The sequence below is a fragment of the Schistocerca nitens genome, chromosome 7 (assembly GCF_023898315.1).
Source record: "Schistocerca nitens isolate TAMUIC-IGC-003100 chromosome 7, iqSchNite1.1, whole genome shotgun sequence".
NCBI lineage: Eukaryota > Metazoa > Arthropoda > Insecta > Orthoptera > Acrididae > Schistocerca > Schistocerca nitens.
The window spans coordinates 177,519,189-177,543,019 of NC_064620.1; positions in this window are offsets into that span (position 1 = coordinate 177,519,189).

Here is a 23,831-nt window from a genome sequence, read left to right on the forward strand (position 1 = left end):
ACAGGTCCTCCCGCTGCCATCAACTATTGGACGCAGCCTCCAGGCTGCCCTCGGATACTTCCTTACGGCCGGTACGATCTTTAAGGTCCGCTGCGACACGCTCACCCTTCCCCCGCGAGCAGGAGGCCTCGGCCTTGTCAATGTGCGACTCCGAGCGGCGTCCTTGTACATGTCCACCATGCACAAGCAGTGGCACGGGGGCACCTCCCTTACGCGCAGCTTGCTGGAAATTCTTGTGCCCGCGACCATAACACCACCAATAGCAGTCGGACACATCAAGCACCATTTGACCCACATTTCTGATTTCATCGTCGACTTCAGTTATGCTCACACGCACTTACCGACCACGCGTTCTCCTCGACCTAAAGATTTTTACACCCCACTCCTTCGTTCCATATCCAGCAACAATATCGAACTGAGACATCCGTCCATGCGGTGGCCAACGGTTTGGCGTCACATCCACCAGCCTTTTCTTCCCTCCAACGTCCGGGCAACATGGTACCAAGTCGCAAATGAAAAATTCGCCACAAACCATCGCCTTCACGCCATCGGACTACAGGACTCTCCACTTTGTTCCATTTGCCACCTCGTGGATGACGATGTCCACCAACTGACTTGTGCTGCCACCAGTGACGTCTGGAAACTTGCCCGACAGTTTGTTGCCTGTTACCTCCGCGTTCCGCCGGACTCGATTGACCCACGGACTTTTATCCATCCTGAGAATTCTTATTTCCCCGCCTCCAAAAATCATGCGATTGTATGGGTCAAGGGGTGGACGATCACCTACATGTATAATGGTGGCGACAAATCACGCCTTGATTTCTGGCAGTTCTTACAAACCGCCCACAGTGAAGTTGAACAGCGACCGTGCTACCGCGCCTTCTTCGCCAACTCCCTACATGCGATCTTTACTTCACCCCCGCTCAGTTGGTTGGTGCCACACGCCGACAGCACTCCCGCCCCCCCTGCTGACATGTGAGACTCCCCGCGCTACTTTCTACATTTGTAATCCACAGTGGAGTAGGCGCATGGACACGCGCCTACTTTCTTCAATGCACTACCCCAGACAACACTGGTCTTTCCTCACTCCACTGTATATTGCTTCACACCTCTTAGATTACATCAGAATTATTATTCTTTTTTTCCCTACACCTTGTTCATAAAAAAAAATTCCTCGCCTTGTACAAGTATATTGTCTTGTGTTATTTTCGCCGGAAGGATGACATTTCTGTTGTATTTAAGTTTGTACCAATAAAGATCTTTTTTTCATTAACCCTTTTCGTGGTGAAAAAAAATTATAAATAAAAATAAAACAAAAATAAATCAAAAAGCTACTTTGCGGGAGTGCTTCAGGGACGGGAGGGGGGAAGACATCGCGGCCAGGCCTCGGGTTTCGACCCCGGCCCGCCTTGTCTCCACCTACTCATAACTGAACACTCTTTTTAGAATAAAATAAAAAAAGGGGTAGCGTCTAAAAAAAAAGAAAAAAAAGGGGGGTATGATTCCTGCTTTGGGTGCAGGAGGTCCCGGGTTCAAATCCCGGCTGAGCCCTCCAATTTTATCACGAGGATGTGAGTATACGAATACAGTCCTAATTCTCTAAACACCCTCACACAATAGTCCAATATTAAAACCAAATATATATAGTTTTATGTAACGTACGGTAATATTATTAATATGGTTTCTTTATTCATCCAGGCTGTGTCTTAGATTTATCAAAATGATCAAGAAGCTATCCATTGTTGTACGAAGGCAATAAAAAAGGTGGCCGTGCGGTTAAAGGCGCTGCAGTCTGGAACCGCAAGACCGCTACGGTCGCAGGTTCGAATCCTGCCTCGGGCATGGATGTTTGTGATGTCCTTAGGTTAGTTAGGTTTAACTAGTTCTAAGTTCTAGGGGACTAATGACCTCAGCAGTTGAGTCCCATAGTGCTCAGAGCCATTTGAACCATTTTTGATTTTGAATGATCCTCGTAATTTTACTCGACGTCAGACTGAGACTTATAGGGAGATACGTATAAAAGTATAAATTATCCGCAAAGGAGAACACCTCCAAAAATGTTGTGCGACCGTTTGTTGATCATTAATGCCGTCCAGAGGGCAATACTCCAGTAATGGCTCTGAGCACTATGGGACTCAACTGCTGTGGTCATAAGTCCCCTAGAACTTAGAACGACTTAAACCTAACTAACCTAAGGACAGCACACAACACTCAGCCATCACGAGGCAGAGAAAATCACTGACCCCGCCGGGAATCGAAAATACTCCAGTAATGGGAAGCGTTGCTGCGTGCCGTGTGGCGAGCCGTTGTGCATCGTGGAATATCATGCCAGGATAGCCACATTCTGCACCACTTGCAGACCAGGCGCAGTTTTTCCAGAATACGCTGTATCAGTATCTATATCGAAATCTTTCCACTTCTCCTTTTAGTGCACGTATTATCGTCGATCTCGAAGAGCCCTCGTCTTATGCATGGGATGAATATGTCGTGACTAACGAAAATTTGCGCCAGACCGGCAGTCAAACCGGATTTTCTGCAATACGTGGGCTATGGCGTCAGCCATTAAGATGTCTGAACGCGCCTCTGGGCCTAATTCATACGAGTACCGTCACTGATTTTGCCACCTATGATTTCCAAACACAGCTACCAAAAGCTCTGCCAGGGGATACGTAGCAATAGCACCATTAAGGAAGCCGTGGTTTGGTTTGCGCAAATTCAGTGCAAAACATTTGGAGACTGGATTAATAAAAAAATAGAGAAAAGTGAAGACGATGGTCTTAATGCTTAGGCGTTGTACATAGTCTTCCCCTACTTGAGTATAACGCACAAAACGTTCATATAACTACGAGACCAAGTCCTTATTTGGGATCTTCAACTCGCGCATTGCATGGGTTTGAATGTAGGTTGTGTCGTCAAAGCGTTTTATCTGCATGTGACTTTCCGCCTTTTGTCGTTTTGTGGTAGGTTCCTGTTGATAACATCAAATCTCGTCATTCCTGATCAGTTTGTTGCCAATATGACAATTCCTTGCCGCTTCATGATGTGTTGTGTCCTGTCAACGGATCACTTTTCATTTTTATTCTCCCCATTTCTATTCGAAACCTCACCATTAGCAGTGCTCTCTATCCATCCATTCTTCAGCATTTTTCTGTTGCACCACATCTCAAAAGCTTCAATTCTTTTCTTTTCTGAACTGTTCATTATCCACGTTTCACTAACACCGTAAACCTTGTGGAGAATCTCTGGTAGTAGTATTCAGAAATCGTAGGTGACAAAATCAATGCCAAAGCAAGTTTGAGTCAGGTCTGGAGGCGTGCTCAGACAGCCGAAAGGTTAAAGTGAGTGTCCGCAATAAATTCGGATTCAAGTACCGATCTGGCACCAACTTTCGACCGTCTTTATAGATAAATTTTATCCCTGGCTCAGCGTATCCTGAAGGTTTACATTGCTATCCTTCCATGCCCTTGCTTCTCCATTGATTACATCCGCAATGATCCAGTCATTTCGTTTCAGTACAGTTAATTAATTTTAGTGCGTTTACGTGGTGTTCTGTGACTGCGAACAGCGGTTGCTCCTCTTCTATTCTACAGTAAGTATTCCTACGTATAGGGTGTTCGGAAATACCTCATATATATATATATATATATATATATATGGTGATCAAAAAGTCAGTATAAATTTGAAAACTGAATAAATCACGGAATAATGTAGATAGAGAGGTACAAATTGACACACATGCTTTGAATGACATGGGGTTTTATTAGAACCAAAAAATACAAGCGTTCAAAAAGTGTCTGACAGATGGCGCTTCATCGGATCAGAATAGCAATAATTAGCACAACAAAGTACGACAAAGCAAAGATGATGTTCTTTACAGGAAATTCTCAATATGTCCACCATGATTCCTCAACAGTAGCTGTAGTCGAGAAATATTGTTGTGAACAGCAGTGTAAAGCATGTCCGGAGTTACGGTGCGGCATTGGCGTCGGATGTTGTCTTTCAGTATCCCTAGAGATGTCGGTCGATCACGATACACTTGCGACTTCAGGTAACCCCAAAGCCAATGATCGCACGGACTGAGGTATGGGGACCTGCGAGGCCAAGCATGACGAAAGTGGCGGCTGAGCACACTATGATCACCAAATGACGCGCGCAAGAGATCTTCCACGCGTCTAGCAATATGGGGTGGTTCTAATAAAACCCCATGTCATTCCAAGCACGTGTGTCAATTTTTAGCTCTCTATCTACATTATTCCGTGGTTTATTAAGTTTTCAAGTAGAGAGGAGTGCATATATAATATTTTGAATAGGAACCCTTATCCGGAAATGTATCGTTTACCTCATACACTTCTGCTTGAGGAACTGAATTAGGTGTGACGCATCAATTCGAAATGAAACATAACGAAACATCCATTTATGACTCAGAATATTTGTTTGTATTAACACTTAAATATTACGTATTCAAATTATTCCAAAACAAAAAAGATCACAGCGTTTTGTACGTACAGAACGGTACTGATGCATTAGAATATCGGCTCGATGTGGCGACCACCAACATTGTATAAAGACATTGTAACTAAGAAGCATGTTCTGGTACACACTCTCCATCCCACTTGGTGTCTCTTCAGTTTCTATTGCAGCGGACAGAACTCGTGCCAGCAGATCTTCCTCTGTTTCTACAGGAATCTCGCAGCAAGGTAAACATTAACTGACGCCACGTGACCGTCTGAGGTAGTACACGTCATCCTGTCAGCCCTATTGTATACCAGGAAAAGCAACTGCCGAGTGACACTTTTCTGTTTTTCTCAGCAAACGTGGACGCGTCACACGTCTGAACTGAAACCGCTGTAGAGCGGAAACGGTCCCGGCGGAGGTTCAAGTCCTCCCTCGGGCATGGGTGTGTGTGTTTGTCCTTAGGATACTTTAGGTTAAGTAGTGTGTAAGCTTAGGGACTGATGACCTTAGAAGTTAAGTCCCATAAGATTTCACACACATTTGATCATTTGAACAGAGCGGAAACGGTACGTTTCCGGGTGTGGGTTCATATTCAAAATAGTTTGTGCTCATTCCCCTCTACAAGTCCTGGAAGTTTGTAACGGGAATTTCTTATAACCCTGTACATGTAGAAGTATACACCGTAAGGTAAGGTAAGATAAAGTTCCGCGCTCAGGTCCTAGATGGGCCAATCGCGCCAGATCGACCGCCGTGTCATGCTCTGCGATGGCGTCCTTGGGTGCGGTATGGAGGGACGTGTGGTCAGCACATCGCTCTCCCGGTCCTTGTACGGTTTATTTACCGCGGAAGTGCCAGTACTCGGTCAAGTAGCTCCTCAGTTGGCCTCGGGAAGCTGAGGGACGCCGTTCCAGTCCTCGGACCAAGCAAAAATCCCTGGCCCTCCGCAAAGCAGTCAGCCGCGCTGAACACTCAGCTTTTTTTTTTTTTTTTTTCATCAGTCTACTGACTGGTTTGATGCGGCCCGCCACGAATTCCTTTCCTTTGCTAACCTCTTCATTTCAGAGTAGCACTTGCAACCTACGTCCTCAATTATTTGCTTGACGTATTCCAATCTCTGTCTTCCTCTACAGTTTTTGCCCTCTACAGCTCCCTCTAGTACCATGGAAGTCATTCCCTCATGTCTTAGCAGATGTCCTATCATCCTGTCCCTTCTCCTTATCAGTGTTTTCCACATATTCCTTTCCTCTCCGATTCTGCATAGAACCTCTTCATTCCTTACCTTATCAGTCCACCTAATTTTCAACATTCGTCTATAGCACCACATCTCAAATGCTTCGATTCTCTTCTGTTCCGGTTTTCCCACAGTCCATGTTTCACTACCATACAATGCTGTACTCCAGACGTACATCCTCAGAAATTTCTTCCTCAAATTAAGGCCGGTATTTGATATTAGTAGACTTCCCATGGCCAGAAATGCCTTTTTTGCCATAGCGAGTCTGCTTTTGATGTCCTCCTTGCTCCGTCCGTCATTGGTTATTTTACTGCCTAGGTAGCAGAATTCCTTAACTTAATTGACTTCGTGACCATCAATCCTGATGTTAAGTTTCTCGCTGTTCTCATTTCTACTACTTCTCATTACCTTTGTCTTTCTCCGATTTACTCTCCAACCATACTGTGTACTCATTAGACTGTTCATTCCGTTCAGCAGATCATTTAACTCTTCTTCACTTTCACTCAGGATAGCAATGGCCGGCCGAAGTGGCCGTGCGGTTAAAGGCGCTGCAGTCTGGAACCGCAAGACCGCTACGGTCGCAGGTTCGAATCCTGCCTCGGGCATGGATGTTTGTGATGCCCTTGGGTTAGTTGGGTTTAACTAGTTCTAAGTTCTAGGGGACTAATGACCTCAGCAGTTGAGTCCCATAGTGCTCAGAGCCATTTGAACCATTTGATAGCAATGTCATCAGCGAATCGTATCATTGATATCCTTTCACCTTGTATTTTAATTCCACTCCTGAACCTTTCTTTTATTTCCATCATTGCTTCCTCGATGTACTGATTGAAGAGTAGGGGCGAAAGGCTACAGCCTTGTCTTACACCCTTCTTAATACGAGCACTTCGTTCTTGATCGTCCACTCTTATTATTCCCTCTTGGTTGTTGTACATATTGTATATGACCCGCCTCTCCCTATAGCTTACCCCTACTTTTTTCAGAATCTCGATCAGCTTGCACCATTTTATATTGTCGAACGCTTTTTACAGGTCGACAAATCCTATGAAAGTGTCTTGATTTTTCTTTAACCTTGCTTCCATTATTAGCCGTAACGTCAGAATTGCCTCTCTCGTCCCTTTACTTTTCCTAAAGCCAAACTGATCGTCACCTAGCGCATTCTCAATTTTCTTTTCCATTCTTCTGTATATTATTCTTGTAAGCAGCTTCGATGCATGAGCTATTAAGCTGAGTGTGCGATAATTCTCGCACTTGTCAGCTCTTTCCGTCTTCGGAATTGTGTGGATGATGCTTTTCCGAAAGTCAGATGGTATCTCGCCAGACCCATATATTCTACACACCAACGTGAATAGTCGTTTTGTTGCCACTTCCCCCAATGATTTTAGAAATTCTGATGGAATTTTATCTATCCCTTCTGCCTTATTTGACCGTAAGTCCTCCAAAGCTCTTTTAAATTCCGATTCTAATACTGGATCCCCTATCTCTTCTAAATCGACTCCTGTTTCTTCTTCTATCACATCAGACAAATCTTCACCCTCATAGAGGCTTTCAATGTATTCTTTCCACCTATCTGCTCTCTCCTCTGCATTTAACAGTGGAATTCCCGTTGCACTCTTAATGTTACCACCGTTGCTTTTAATGTCACCAAAGGTTGTTTTGACTTTTCTGTATGCTGAGTCTGTCCTTCCGACACTCAGCTACGGGGACGGAAATATAATACCGCACAATTGTGTAATTATGGAGGTATTTCACGGAACCTTCTCATCACTGGCTGCTAAAAACACATCGTGCCACAAATGCAGGCCGTGACGTAAAGCAGCAAGAATCGACCTGATGGTGATGGTATGGCCATTGAATGCATAGATGACGAAAATAAAGTGACTGGCACATAAAATCGACTCAACTTGTGCATACTCATTTTGTACCGATTATCATCTGCAACAAAAAGACGCCTTTTTGATAACATCTGTCTAACCAAATTTGGCCTGAAATTATGTTATTTTCCATAATTTCATAATTCCCAAGTATCCCCTGCGGCAGGGTAAGTCACGGTCCTCCACCGACTCCGTGCCCCCGGTGCTGCTATTCCCTCGTACCCCGTGGAAAAACTTCCGGTAGCAGTGTTCGGAAATCATAGGCGGATAAATGAATGAGAATATAACATGGCATTAAGCCCTGAGGCGTGCTCGAATATCCTGACGGTTAAGTCGACTGCTTATGAAAAGCAGGAATTACTCCTGTTTCGAGTCCCAGTCTACCACAAATTTTCATTAATCTCCACATATTCATTACTTTGTCATCTCATCGCATCTTCATTCATTTCATACGCAACGCTCCATCGTTCCTTTAATATTCATAACCCTAATTCAGTTGTCATATATGCAACCAACAGCTATACGGCGTTCCTGTGATTATAATTTTATCGTTCAGACAGCGAATCGTAGATTTTTATATTTAAAAAAATTGAACTGGAAGAAGCATATTACTTTGCTTCTTCAAACAATTAAGATCAGCTACTATTGCTCTTCGTATAATTGCTTGTCTTGGAAATAAACGAATCAACCTTCCGACGTATTTCGTATATTTCTACTCAGTAATGTCGTACGGAATAATATTCTGGGGTAACTCATAACTTAGAAAGAAGACACCGATGGCACAAAAGCGAGCAGTAAGAATAATGTGTGTATTTCACCCACAGTAATCATGTAAGTACGCCTTCACGAATTTAGGCATTTTAAGCGCACCATCACACTACATATATTCATTAATGAAATTCTTCATAAATAGTCCATCGCAATCTGGAAAGAATAGTGATATCCATAAATACACCACAAAATAGGTAGTTTGAAAAAAAGGTTTACCTGTGTACTGACTCGTTCCACATATTTCGATAAAAACTAAACTCCGCTCTAACAGGCCATGAAAGCCTAACGCCACCGACCGGCCGCCGTGTCATCCTCAACCACAGACGTTACTGGATGAGGATATGGAGGGGCATGTGGTCAGCACACCGCTCTCCCGGCCGTATGTCGCTTTACGGGACCGGAGCCGCTACTTCTCAGTCAAGTAGCTCCTCAGTTTGCCTCACAAGAGCTGAGTATATCCCGCTTGCCAACAGCGCTTGGCAGATCGCATGGTCACCCATCCAAGTGCAAGGCCACCTCGACAGCCCTAGCTTCAGTGATCTGATGGGAACCGGTGGTACCACTGCAGCAATGTCTTTGGCCCGTTTCGATAAACGATTCGTTCAAATTATCTACAGAACATGTAACTAAATAACAATACGTTAAGGTATACCACAACATATTTCGCTTCGCAAACTTATCTTTGCCCTCCTCCATCATCTGTGAAGGTATCAGTACGAAAATGACCTGTAGATACCGGCAAATTCTTCTCTGCTTTTCTGGAGACGATTAAGTCTATTTGAACGATTTAACCAGCTGCCTTGTTGTTACCACGGGGAAGAAATTATACGGAAATCCCTTGTTTCGCTCCTTGTCTTCAGTCTGCCTTTTGCTACGGCAGAGACTGCATTAGAATTACTCGCATTCATTAGAAACATCAACAGGCACGTGTCCACGCGTACTTAAGAGATACTTTTGTGCTTTCAGTCTTGTTTCCAGATGATATGAATTGCAGTGTTGATGTCGATTTACAGACCTGTTTTCATGACATCTTTTTATGGGGTTATTAACTCACTAATTAGGACGAATCGAATTAAATGTTATCCAGTTCAAAACAGATATTTGGCGACAATGTTGAATAAATGTAATTAGTTCTGCAATCACAAGGGATTTTAGGTGAACTGTTAATTACATTATTATACAGTCACATTTTTACGCATGATGCAATCAGTGTCTGAAATTTGTATTACCGAATGTTGTACATAAATTAGAAATTAGTATTGCCGAATGTTGTATATAAATACCTGTTCTGGAACCTTCCAGTTATTTTAACGGGACCTGTGACCGTAAATTGCCAGCTGCAGTCTTCTCAGACTTTTCGAACCGTAGCGAGTGAGTCAGCGCAATGTTTAAGACGCATTTTGGAGGGGTGGGGTTCAAATTCCCTTTCGCTCTTATAGACTCAGGTTTTCTGTGATTTTCCAAATTGCTAAGACAAATACTGGTGTGTTCCTTTGAAAAGGACATCTGATATTGTTCCCCACCTCTGTTCATTCCGAACTTGTATTCCGTCTTGAGTGTCCTCGTTTGCGACAGGAAGTTAAACTCTTTATCTTCTTTCCATACTTTACATAATTTGCTTCCTCAGAAGATAAATTAACGCGATTTTAGGTCTAAATATCGCTAGACAAATATTATTAAAGAACGAATTTTTAGTTTCAGATGACAAACTGCACAAAAAGACTCTGCGCAAGTGTGCATTCACGTGCTATGCCTTTCAGTGGCCATGTCAGATGGATTTAGCTATATTTTACGTAATGGACTGCATTTTTGACCTGCACTTCAGATGTTTGCCAATCATGAGATGAGAATATTCACTGAAATACTGCCCCAAATCCATTATTAGAAAGTGTTATGTACATTTCTACAGGCTTGCAGTAATTATACTTCCTGTGGGACAGAAGGGAAGCTGAAACTTTCTGGTAGATTAAAAGTGTGTGCCGGACCGAGTATCGAACTCGGGACATTCGCGTTTCGCCAGCAAGTGGTCCACCTTCTGAGCTAACCAAGCACGACTCACGACTCGTCCTCACGGCTTTACATCTGCCAATACCTCATCTCCTAGTTTCCAAACTACACAGAAGCTCTCAGGCGAAATTTGGTAGAAAAGTACTCTGGAAGAAAGGACATTGCTGAGATATGTCTTAGCCTCAGCCTGGTGATGTTTCCAGGTAAGAGACGAGCTACTGACGGAAGTAAAACTGTGAGGACGGGTCGTGAGTCGTGCTTGGGAAACTCAATAGGTAGAGGCAAAAGGCAAAGGCCCCGAGTTCGGGTCTCGGTCCGGCACAAAGTTTTAATTGGCCAGGAAGTTTCATATCAGCGCACACTCCGGTGCAGAGTGAAAAACCTCTTTCTAGAAGAAAAGTTGGCGGAATGCTACCGTAGCTCACCTCGTAAGTTTCTCGACTAGTCGCTGGCCCCCAAAAACACATCGCATGTGGGTGCCCATAAATGCAAAATAGAACGGATCCCACCTGACGATGATGACGTTTGTTACTTCTTTATTGCTATTTCATCAAGACCTGCTCTCTTGAATTTTATCGCAGATCGTTTAAAACATAAGTGGCGCTATATCTAAATCCATTTCTGTACGAATGGCAATAATAAATTTGTTTGTGACGAAAGAAAGCGTTTAACACAATATGGGCATTAAAATGAAATAAAATTGGTATAAATCCACCACCACCTAAAGAATGAAAATTAAATTCCATCAACGAACTACAAATTTCTTTGTGCTCCACAGGTGTTCATGTTTCGTGGATGCCTCGGAAAGACATCAAGTCTTGAAGTCTCTTTCTGTGCTTAATAGTGTAGGTAACTACGTATATCTAATCTAATTGATACGCTTCAGCTGTTACGTGTCCCGGTATTACTCGAGTCTTCGCACGCCTGTACAGGTTGCCACAATTCTAATTCTAATACGAATTGGGTATACTACTTGTAATAACAATGTGTAGAAATTAAATACATATTGATAACATTTAAATATAAATTAACATGTAGTTTAGTGTCTCAACTTATATCGAGGGAATGCCACTTAATTCTTACCGCTAGTTGTAGTTCTGCCCTTGTGGGATGCCTCCAGCAGATTTACCACATGATCAACGGGTTGTAGAACGATTTCTTTGGGCTGATCTTGTTGTAGTAATTCATGATCACTTTAGTCTGTGTCGTAAATCTACGCGTGACACTGGCAAGTTGTCATCCAAGAAAGTTATGAACTTTATCCCCGTAACTCTTAAGTGCAGCCGGCCGTAGTGACCGAGCGGTTCTAGGCGCTTCAATCCGGAACCGCGCTGGTGCTACAGTCGCAGGTTCGAATCCTGCCTCTGGCATGGATGTGTGTGATGTCCTTAGGTTGATTAGGTTTAAGTAGTTCTAAGTCTAGGGAACTGATGACCTCAGATGTTAAGTCCCATAGTCCTTAGAGCCATTTTTTCTTAAGTGCAATTGTCTCCATTGAGGGCCATATTTTTTGGCCTCTTGGAAGGTTTCACAAATATTCTGAAGGAACTTGCTTCCTGAAATGTACAATAAGTGGATAAACTAATAGTACGTGGTTGAGAATCATGATCTGCCCACAACCGAACATTTCTTATTGCTGTTTGTAATTTATACGTAAAGGTAGCCAGTAGCAACGATGACGAAGACCTGACTTGGGATAAAATGCTTCAGTTGTAGTCTTTCACTCATATCTAAGAACAGGCGATGAATTCTTCTCGGTTTGTCTGCTGAATTTGTCACAGAAGTAAAATATTGCACTGATGATCTCTTGACATGAAAAGATAAAAATTGAAAGAGAAAACGATTTGGCTTAAGCCGGCGACAACAAATAAGTGTTTCACTCTTGTTAATCTAACACAGATAACAACTGCAAGCTTTAAAACCTACCAGGGCACAGAGAAATGTGTTTCCATCGAAAAATATAAAAGCAGAGGGAGCTTTGTTTTCCCTCCGACCTTCATCTCTTACCCTGCCCTCACATCTAAGCATACCGATTTACTGTTTTTGGAGTAGCCGCTCGCACGTGCTGTCCAAGAAGTGTCGGCACTTTGATCTGTGAAGTATGGCAGGCATATGTATAAGGAGTGCGATGTGGACTAGAACGTAATATTATCTTTCCGTGCTTTGCTCTTTAATGGATTTTCATGTTTTTTCTTCCGTTCGTTGAATACTGATTTCAGTCGTGGTACACCCGCAAAAGGTTTCCCGGTTCCTAGAGAGTGGCTCGTCGTGTCTTGTGTCTGTGGCTGGAATCCCACGTTATTGTGGGTTGTCCGAAACGCATTACTGCTCAATTGCAAGACACGTGATTTCATTCGAAATGAACTGGGGGCGATCTCTAAATTCCTGTTCCCTTCGACTCATCTCAAACTTGAATTTCATGGTGATTGCAAGTGATTCGGGAAAGTTAATCTTGACAATATAAGTTATCCTCTAGCGATCTTTTCGTCGCCGGCCTCTGTGGCCGAGCGGTTCTAGGCGCTTCAGTCCGGAACCGCGCGACCGCTACGGCGCAGGTTCGAATCCTGCCTCGGGCATGGATGTGTGTGATGTCCTTAGGTTAGTTAGGTTTAAGTAGTTCTAAGTTCTAGGGGACTGATGACCTCAGATGTTAAGTCCCATAGTGCTCAGAGCCATTTGAACCATTTTGATCTTTTCGTCAATAGAACGTAAAATATACAACGGTAAACGGTTATAAGATGAACACCAGCAAAAGTAAAACATGAGTAGCGTAATTTAGTCAATTTAAATGCTGAGGTATAAAAGTAGTAGATGGGTTTTGCTATATGTTCAGCAAAATAACTGATGACTGCCGAAGTAGAGATGGGGTAGCATGCAGATTAGCTATAGGGAGAAAAGCATGTTTTGAAAAAGAGGAATTTGTTGATCTCCAATTTAAATTTGACTGTTAGGAAGTCCTTTTTTGTCTGGATTGTACCGTTTTACAGAAATGAAACGTGAACAAAGTTATCAGAGAAGAAAAGAATACAAGCTCTTGTAATGTGGCGCTAGAGAAGAATTCTGAAGATTAAATGCGTAGATCGAGTAACGAATAAGGAGGTGTTGAGTTCAATCCGTGAGAAAAGATATTTTTGGTTAAACTTGACTAAAAGAAGGGTTCGGTCAATAGGATACGTTCTGAGACATCAAGAAATCGTCGGTTTGATAGTGTAGGGAAATGTGGGTACTAAAATTGTAGACGTGGACCAACGCCTGGCTACAGTAAACATATTCCAGTGTACGTAAGTTGCAGTAGTTATTCAGAGATGAAGAGACTTAAATAGGGTGGACTATAGTGGAGAGCTGCATCAAACCTGTCTTCGAAATGAAGACAACAGCCTCAACAACTAAAATAAACAGGGTGGAAGAATAGGAAATGCGCTCTTGTAAGTGGAGTATGAGAAACTGAAATACGATTGTTAGAAGAGGCAGGTCCTATAACTGTTAAGCATCATTCTGAATTTCGCCAAAGTCACTGTACGATACCATAAGAGTGAGCTGCGCTATTTGACTGGAAGCGGGGCGCTAAGTGTTGCTCAGGAAACTATTGTTACTTTGTACAGTCGCGCACTTTTATTTTGGACAGGTTTACCAAGTCCTATATAGAGCAGCGAGAACGAACGCATTCAACTGCTTTCCGTGCGCCTCTCTCACACCATCTGAGAGCCGTAATATACCGGACACAGGAGTAGATTTACCAGGGGTAAACACTGGGAACGACCGTTAGCAAACTATTTACACAGCTTCGATGCTTATGCGTCGGTCTTCTATGGAGCTTGGGTCCAGCCGTGCGTTCGTGAACCATTCGAGTAACTGTCCGCTTCTGTCGACATAGGAGGGAAGGTCGGAACGAGTTGATGCAGTGAAACTGCGCGAAGAGTGGTCTTCAAATCAACGTCTTACCTTCCAGATTGAAGGTTTCCGCGGTTTTCCAAAATGCCATGAAGGCAGATTTCCCTGCCCAACTTTTTGTCTCATCGGGTCTTATTCTCTTGTGATGACTGCGTCGGCGACAGGACGATATAGCTACCCTAATCTTCGTTTTTAGGGACCAAGTTGTCACAGAAACACTGGACTATTGATTACGAAATTTGATACTTCGAGAAATAATATTCTGTAGCTCATCAGATTATCAGACAAAAATGAAAATCTAAATACTTACATGTATGTGCACAAGGAAATAATTGTTCCGTGTTATAAGCACTACTGTGCTGCTGGAGTGGAAAGTTTTTTCAGTTTTATTGCCGTTTCCCAGAGCACGGCCTAGAGTGCAGTTACATACTGTCATTGAAATAATCTTAATTTTAACTATATTATTATTATTATTATGATTTCGTGAGACTCAATGGCCGAGTGCAAGCCTTTCAATTGGAAGCCACTTTTGCCGACTTGCGTGTCTCAAATCTATCCCAGTTATACACCCGGGGAAAGAGTGCCTACAGTTTAACGTGGAATCCTAAGCAAGGGTCGCTTCTGGCGATTCTTCACTTTGTCGACCAGAATTCGACCTCGGTTGTAAAGCGCGATAGCTACACTATTAGGCTGACATTTTAACTATTATTACGGTATTTGACTCCCACTGGACTGTTCAGCAAGTCATTGCACAGTAACACCCCTTTTTGCCTCAGTCGAAGTGAATTCAGATCTCTTTCTATAGAAATTTTCTCAGAGAATCATGTTAGTGTATAAGTTGTATTGAAAGAATAGCTTTGTCCCACATATAAAACTCTGTAATTATTCTACAGTTATAATTTTCACATTACTGTTCTTTCCCCATTTATAAGTCTTTTATTGTGTTAACGTACTGTAATGATTTCTGCTTTTGGTAACAAATAAGAAAGAAACAATATTCGGACTGATCTACAAATTGAAATATTTGAACTTATTCCGTGAGAACAGTCATAATGGCTGAAACTAATACCTATAACGACTATCACTGGAATAGAAGCACCTTTGTAATGTCCTTTGTTGGAATTTGGCCATCGCCTTGCAGCCGTCGAACACATTTACATAGGATTATTCTTAACACCTTCTCTGCTATGAATTTCATTGATTTACATTTGCAAAAGAAATAGATTTAAAGTTCGTTATACCATCTCAAGACGCATAAAAATGCAGCACTCAGAAATAAGCTGAACATACAACAGCTTTATAGTTGAAATGTTCACTTACATTAGTATGGCTAATAACGGTAAATTATCGTCGCCTGTGGTTTAAGTACGTGTGAAGGCGTCCTTACTTTTCCACACATGAATATTTAATTGAACTATGGTAGCATGCGTGATATAGTAGAAAAATGTTTGTTTTGACGTCAACTCCTACACTCTGTGATCAAAAATATCCGGACACCCCCAGAAACATAGTTTTCGAATTAGGTGCATTGTGCTGCCACCTACTGCCAAGTACTCCATATCAGCGACCTCAGTAGTCATTAGACATCGTAAGAGAACAGAATGGGACGCTCTGCGGAACTCACGGACTTCGAACGTGGGCAGGTGATTGGGTGTCACTTGTGTCATACGTCTGTACGCGACATTTCCACACTCCTAAACATCTATAGGTCCACTGTTTTGTTTCCGATGTGATAGTGAAGTGGAAACGTGAAGTCACATGTACAGCTCAAAAGCTTACAGGCCGACCTCGTCTGTGACAGAGACCGCCGACAGCTGAAGAGGTTCGTAATGTGTAATAGCCAGACATCTATCCAGACCATCACACAGGAATCCCAAACTGCATCAGGATCCAGTGCAAGTACTATGACAGTTAGGCGAGAGGTGAGAAAACTTGGATATCATGGTCGAGTGTCTGCTCGTAAGTCACACATCAAGCCGGGAAATGCCAAACGACGCCTCGCTTGGTGTAAGGAGCGTAAACATTGCATGATCGAACAGAGGAAAAACGTTGTGTGGAGTGACGAATCACGGTACACAATGTGGCGATCCGATGGCAGGGTGTGGGTATGGCGAATGCCCGGTGAACGTCATCTGCCAGCGTGTCTAGTGCCAACAATAAAATTCGGAGGCGGTGGTGTTACTCCTTGAAGAATGGGCTGCCATTCCGCAAGAAACCTTGCAGCACTGATTGAACATATGCCTGCAAGAGTGAGAGCTGTCATCAAGGTCAAGGATGTGCCAACACCATATTGAATTCCAGCATTACCGCTGGAGGGCGCCACGAAGCTGTAAGTCATTTTCAGCCAGGTATCCGGATACATTCGATCACATAGTGTATGATTCTCTTGTAACATTGCCAGTTAAAACGACTGATACGTTCATTTTTTTCCTTGAATGAAAGCCACTGTGCTATTTAGTATCATTAAACCCCATTATGGGACCATACAGACAAACGCATCGTTCATATATAATGTCGGTAGAAATCGTGCATCTGATCTACGGAACATGTAACTGTCTAACCAACTAAGGAAAGTAGACTAGTGTACCATCTCCCACCACTTTAAGATTATTGCATCTGAACAAGGAGGAGCTAGGCAGAACACTTTGGCATTGTTGATTGTTAAATCTTGGCGTTCACCTTAGGTAATTGGGGGAAACTACAGAAAACCGAAATCTGAATAAGTGGATAAAATAACTGTATGAGTAAAACACCTGGAATCTATTAGTTTGGGCTTCTAAAAGGCTCTGAACAGCAGAACATTAATCTGTCACTACTGCCCTATTACTGGACAGGGAAGACAGACTTGAGTTTCTGTTGGCACAAAATTGCCTTCATAATAAATAGTTTCAGAAGTCAGAGATACATCGCTATAAAAAGAATAATGAGAATGAACTTAAAGAAACAGATGACAACGTTGCTGTGGTACAAAGAGTAAACAGTCACGAGGCGCCGAATTTACTAGATCGAATTGAAATAACTGTTCCCAGAATGAAGCAAAGTGAAGTATCATTCAGATTTAGTCAGATAAATTTTCGATGAAGTCTTGAAATATTTCGTTACTGGATTTTACAAAATTACATTATGGTGCAATCAAGATTAACTTAGTTATTTGGTATAAATCATATCGAGATAACTATAAAAATCTTGGCGCAAGTCTTCCATTAACTTTCGGTTGCAAATTATCTGATTCCATTTTAGCTGATAATCAGAGCTGGTCTGCAGTTTTCCCTGAAATGTTAGTTATCACAATTCTCGGTATAATGATTTCATGCTGTAGATACCAAAAACCATTGAAAGTTGTGTGCATTTTTGCATTAAAAGTGATAGCTGTGAACTGTTTAAGGAGAGTAATAATGAACAGTTCCATGTCGGCGAATATCATGTGTGGGAAACTGGAGTACGAATGGTCAACGTTATTAATTAATGAGCGATTCGGTAATACGCAAATTATTATCCGGTTAAAAAAAAGGCAGAATAATTCAGTTTCACAAGCTTCTCTCCAGAAATGAAACGGATGCAGCAAAGGGGATTTTACTTTGCTTTCGACGCAGATTGTTCCAAAAATTGGATGATTACTGTTTGTGCTGTTAACAGTGCACAAATCTTAGCTTTTATCGAGTTCATTGTACAAAAATTATTTATTCTTGTTATGAGATCTACCACATTTAAACCACTGAAACGATATCATGTGCCACAATTTTTCTTCCAATTACAAATACAGTTTGCTTCAATACAAGTCCGGACTGGCTCCCTTACGAGCCACCGGACCTACTATGCTTATAAAAATTACTTGATGGTATTCAGGTTATAGCAAGGACTTTAATATGGACTGAAATGTAAATTTAGCATTTGTGCAGAGAAAGGAATTAAATAAAATGAGTTCCTCTGGTAACCCTATATGGATCATTTTGCGTTATGGCACATAGACAAAACACTGTGCACGACTTCGACTGTAGTCGTTGAATAACTATGTATTTATCAGTAGGAATATTCATGAGCAATAGTGGTACGCAACAGTCTAGATTGTAAGATGTGTCTTCATCGCCAGCTAATATTTCGTTGCACTTAATTTCTGCGTTCCACGTGCGCGCAAACGCGCACGCGCGCGCGTGTGTGTGTGAAAAATCCCATGTGTACGGGCTCGTATTAAAAAGCTGTAACCTCGCCACAGATAAATTGAATAATAACCTCCCAACAGTAAAAATATAATTATATAATTCACATTCAGTGTAACTATCATTCACATTCTGCGTAACCTACAAACAGATAAAAAATAAGTATAACATTCACATTCAGTGTAACCTAGCAACAGATAAATTCCGTAACCTACCAATAATAAAATGTGACTTCCCAAAAAATAAATTGCGTAACCTATCAATAATAAAAATGTGACTAATCTCTCAATAAAAAAATTGTGGCTCACTTATAACCTTTCAATAATTGACTGTGACTTTAAACTGGTAAATTTTGGACGTCAGCAGTGCTGCGTCATGGCCCTGAAAGATCATTCTCAATAAATTGAAAATTCTTACCTCAATGAAGTCGCCGGATAACGCATATATATCTGCTCTCATAATAAATTTTTCTGGCACAGCCCAGTGCAATGCTGGCCGATAGACTTGTCATGTATAAAAGGAAACAACTGATTTTTCTTTACAATGATCGGGATGACCATGGGATGGAGAAATTAGTAAATTCTTTAATTTGAGATGAATGATTGTCAAAAGTTAATTTTTATAAAAAAATATTATTATTAAGAGATTTTTAAATCATTTACATGGGACTTGATTAACAATACTACATATTCGCGAGACTGCTTTTACCTTATATTATATCGCTCAGGCTACGCCATCGCTCCCCACGACCGGCTCAGCCAACTTCATACACACCACTGCTCGCTAGCAACTACTTACTCCTGCTGCTACTGACACTGCTCTTACTGCATACAACACTGCTCTCTGGTCTGAGATTCTCTTATAGCTTACATATCACAGGTAGCGCGTGAGCAATCCATCGAAATTACATGTGCTCGAGTGCGCTAGCAACAACTTCCTTAATCATGGACCTCTTACAATGCAGAATCACGTACAACTGGCTCAATAAGCCAGGACAAGGATCAGAGGAAAGCAATTGGAAACACTGCCAGTAGGAGGATGAGTACTAACGCACTACAGTGTCCGAACCTACGTACCTTCTAGTTGACGATTAGTTAACTTATACGTGTTTTTCTCAAAGTCAAACGTAAACTCTTAAGCAAGATATCAGGAAGTTTTTGAGAGTGTAGACACGATAATTTGCTTTGTACATGATATGATGTACCAATACTCTTGTAAGTTACAACCTTGTAATCTACGAAACACACCATAAAATCGTACACTTGGAAAGAAAAATTTGGAAAATAGGTAAATGAAAAAGTAGTAAATCGCATGATAATTCTAACAAACATAAAATGCACGTAAATTGTGCACTGGCAGACGATGCCACAGCTGTGACGAAATATTCGAGCGAAAAAGAAAAGAAAAGGGAAAAAAAGGTGTTCGCACAAAGTGGACCTAATCGAGCAACTAAAAGGAAGACAAGTAGCTTGGAGTGGAGCCACGCCGCCAATCCAAGTGCTGGTTTTCCAGAGACGCAGTAAGACTCATGGAAAGCCCTGTGGTTTTATTTAGACGATTCAGTGTAGAGTAGCAGCCGTCTGCCTGCTGTGAGACCGGATCTTCCCTGGCTTCAGCGAACCACGGACGTAATTACAGCAGCGACAGAGCTTCTCTTAATTGGTTGTGTTTTATGTCGACATCAGGTTCTTCATAGTTCGTAATCTCATGTTTTATTGCTAAATTTTACGTAGCTGCAATAAAGTTATTTTCCTTTAAAAAAATAAAAAAAAACGCTCCTTGTTTCACTAGAGACGTGTAATATAAGTACACCTATATTTTAATATTATGCACCAAGCTATTAGTTTTGAGACGCGCCACTAGATATGTCGCTTACTAAAATTGTAACCAGTATACTGGGTGTCTCTCCTAACACTCGTCAGGCGCATATTCTCTTGTGTTACAGAGGATATTTGCAATTTAGTTTTGGCGATGTGTAGCTCGAGTCATCTTATACAAATACTGCGCATCACGTCTGGTGTCGACGGAAAGTGTCTGTTTTCTGTAACGAACAAAATGATTTTTAAAATGGAATTCTAGATGCCCATTCGATAGGACAAACCCAAATTTGCCTATTGCTATATTTGTTTTATCAGTACGAAAGAGTAGGGGCTTAAAACACGAATAATAGCCAGTACTCTAGTAGCGACTGCGCAGCACTACCGTATGGAAGCAGCAGCAGTCATTGCGGGCCAGAGCTGACCTCTCGAGCGTTAGACGCGTGTGGTCACGGAGATCCCACATGACGTTGAGTATTCGCATGGCAGTCGCGGTATCTCGACCCGTGCGAGAACAGTATCGCGGGACGGTAAACCATTGTCTCAATAGGCCATAGTTCTGCCTCTGTCAGATTCCCTACGCTTCTCCTCCAGTCACGAGGCGTAGCATGACATTTTCGGAAACAAATAACATTCAAAACGATTTCTTAATGAGAAACTAGCTCCATAATCTTTCCTTGTGTACAGATGTAGATAGCGTAGCTCGTACTTGCTTTGTGTGAGCGCTCTGAAGTGCGTATCATTTGCATATCCAAGCATGTAACAAACTTCATTTTAATTCGACATTTACCGAGCGATTTGGCGCAGTGGTCAGCACACTGGACTCGCATTCGGGAGGGCGACGGTCCACACCCGCATTCCGTCATGCAGATTTAGGTTTTCCGTGATTTCCCAAAATCGCTGTAGGCAAATGTCGGGAAGGTTCCTTTGAAAGGGCACGGCCGGTTTTTTTCCTCGTCCTTGACACAATCCGATCTTGTTCTCCGTCTCTAATGACCTCCATGTCGAGGAGACGTTAAACTCAATCTTCCTTCCTTTTTTTTTAATGATATTTGTTGCATACCGCCTTCACGGTACTATGAAGTGTAATTACGACAGTAATTCAGAATTTAAAATTGTTTATGAATATCCAATGGTAGTATTTATACTTTAAAAGTAATTCTTCCTGTTGTAAGTAACACGAATTCAACAAAATAAACACTGTGAATAATTTTTTACTAGTTCCTAATGTCGAGTTATTTTCTTTACGTTGAAAAGATGTCATAAAATGTAGTTGATGGAAGATTTTGAGTAAGTTTCGTATGTGTGTATTGAGACAAACTCTGCAACTGTTTACATAATAATGTTGTAGCGACGCTGCCGCGCGCTAATTCAAGCTCGCCAGTGTGTGTGTGTGTGTGTGCTGTGCGCGTGTGTCAGTACAGTGATGTAGCGACGCCGTGTAGTTCCGCGCCCAGCCTCTAGAGGCGCTGTGTTTTATAACTTTTATATACGTTCTGTTTCTTATGATTATTATTCCTTGTTTTTTAGAGTTAGTGAGTAGTTCCTTGTCTCCTGACTTGTGTGGACGGATACTATTTTCTCTCCTAACTACAGAAGTTCCCGAGGATTGAGGATCCTCTGTATAGATCGGAAGCAAAATTTTATAGCCCCGAACTGTCCACGCATGCCGGGTGTCGTCAGATACGCGCCGCAATAAAGTTATTATTACTCAATTGAAGGTCTTCATTCTTCCGAATCACGTCGGGGTCACCACTTGTCGGGTACAGCTAAACTGGTGGCTGTCCGACTTTTGCTTGACGTGATTCGGAAGAATGAAGACCTTCAATTGAGTAATAATAACTTTATTGCGGCGCGTATCTGACGACACCCGGCATGCGTGGACAGTTCGGGGCTATAAAATTTTGCTTCCGATCTATACAGAGGATCCTCAATCCTCGGGAACTTCTGTAGTTAGGAGAGAAAATAGTATCCGTCCACACAAGTCAGGAGACAAGGAACTACTCACTAACTCTAAAAAACAAGGAATAATAATCATAAGAAACAGAACGTATATAAAAGTTATAAAACACAGCGCCTCTAGAGGCTGGGCGCGGAACTACACGGCGTCGCTACATCACTGTACTGACACACGCGCACAGCACACACACACACACTGGCGAGCTTGAATTAGCGCGCTTGCAGCTACCCCGACCAACTACAATCAAAGAATTACGTCGTTTTTTGGGGATGCTCAATTTTTATCGACGACACCTTCCTCACGCTGCGGAGCTGCAGGAACCTTTGACGGCGGCATTATCAGGCCCTAAAGTAAATAGCAAGTCTCTGATACAGTGGACAGAGGACATGTGTTCTGCGTTCGAGGCAACAAAGAGGAGTATGGCCGACGCGGCGCTTCTCGCACACCCACGACTCGACGCGCCATTAGCAATTGTCGTAGATGCGAGCCAGACGGCGATCGGTGCCGCGTTACAACAATGGTCCGACAACGCATGGCAGCCACTGGCGTATTATTCCCACAAGCTTTCGCCTGCACAGAGAAAATGGAGCACATACGACCGTGAACTCCTGGCAGTATACCAAGCAGTGAAATATTTTCGCCCTCAAGTGGAAGCGCGAACTTTCACGGTATATACAGACCACAAACCACTCACTTTCGCCTTCCGTCGGAATAGTGTCAACTGCTCTCCCCGTCAATTTCATCACCTTGAGTTCGTGGCCCAGTTTACTACCGACATTAGACATATTTCTGGGATCGACAACATTGTTGCGGATTGCCTTTCACGGATCAGCAGTGTTTCCAGTAACATAGACTTTCCTGCACTGGCACAGGCACAGAGAGACGACGAAGAACTCCTTGCCTATGTTAAGGACACGGCTTCAGCATTGCAACTGAAACTTGTTGATGTTCCGGGGGAGGACACACAGCTATACTGCGACGTTTCTCGCGGCCGACCTCGTCCCTTTCTGACGCCGGCTTTTAGAAGGCAAGCCTTTGATACGGTACATGGATTGTCCCATCCAGGGGTACGCCCGACATTCCGCCTAGTATCGCAACGTTTCGTGTGGCCAGGCATGCAAAAAGACTGCCGCGAGTGGGTCCAATCTTGTCTTCAGTGCCAACGCTGCAAGATTAACCGCCATGTACACGCACCGATCGGCGATTTTCCGGATACCACCGCCCGCTTTGCCCACGTTCATTTGGATGTAGTCGGACCACTTCCACCTTCGAACGGGCAAAGATATCTGTTTACAATGATCGACCGTTTTACGCGTTGGCCGGAGGCAGTGCCGGTGGATAATATCACAGCAGACACATTAGCTTCCGCTTTTGCAATGACTTGGTTGGCAAGATTTGGATGCCCACTACATATTACCACTGACCGCGGACGGCAATTCGAATCAGACCTGTTCTCACAGCTGGCCAAGTTTTGTGGTTACACCCACCATAAGACCACAAGTTATCACCCAGCAAGCAACGGCATGATCGAACGCTGGCACCGTTGTTTGAAGGCCGCGCTGATGTGCCACGAAGAAACCTGGACAACCGCACTACCAGTGGTCTTGTTAGGCTTACGGACGACTTTCAAACCAGACCTGGGGTCGTCAGCGGCAGAACTGGTTTACGGAG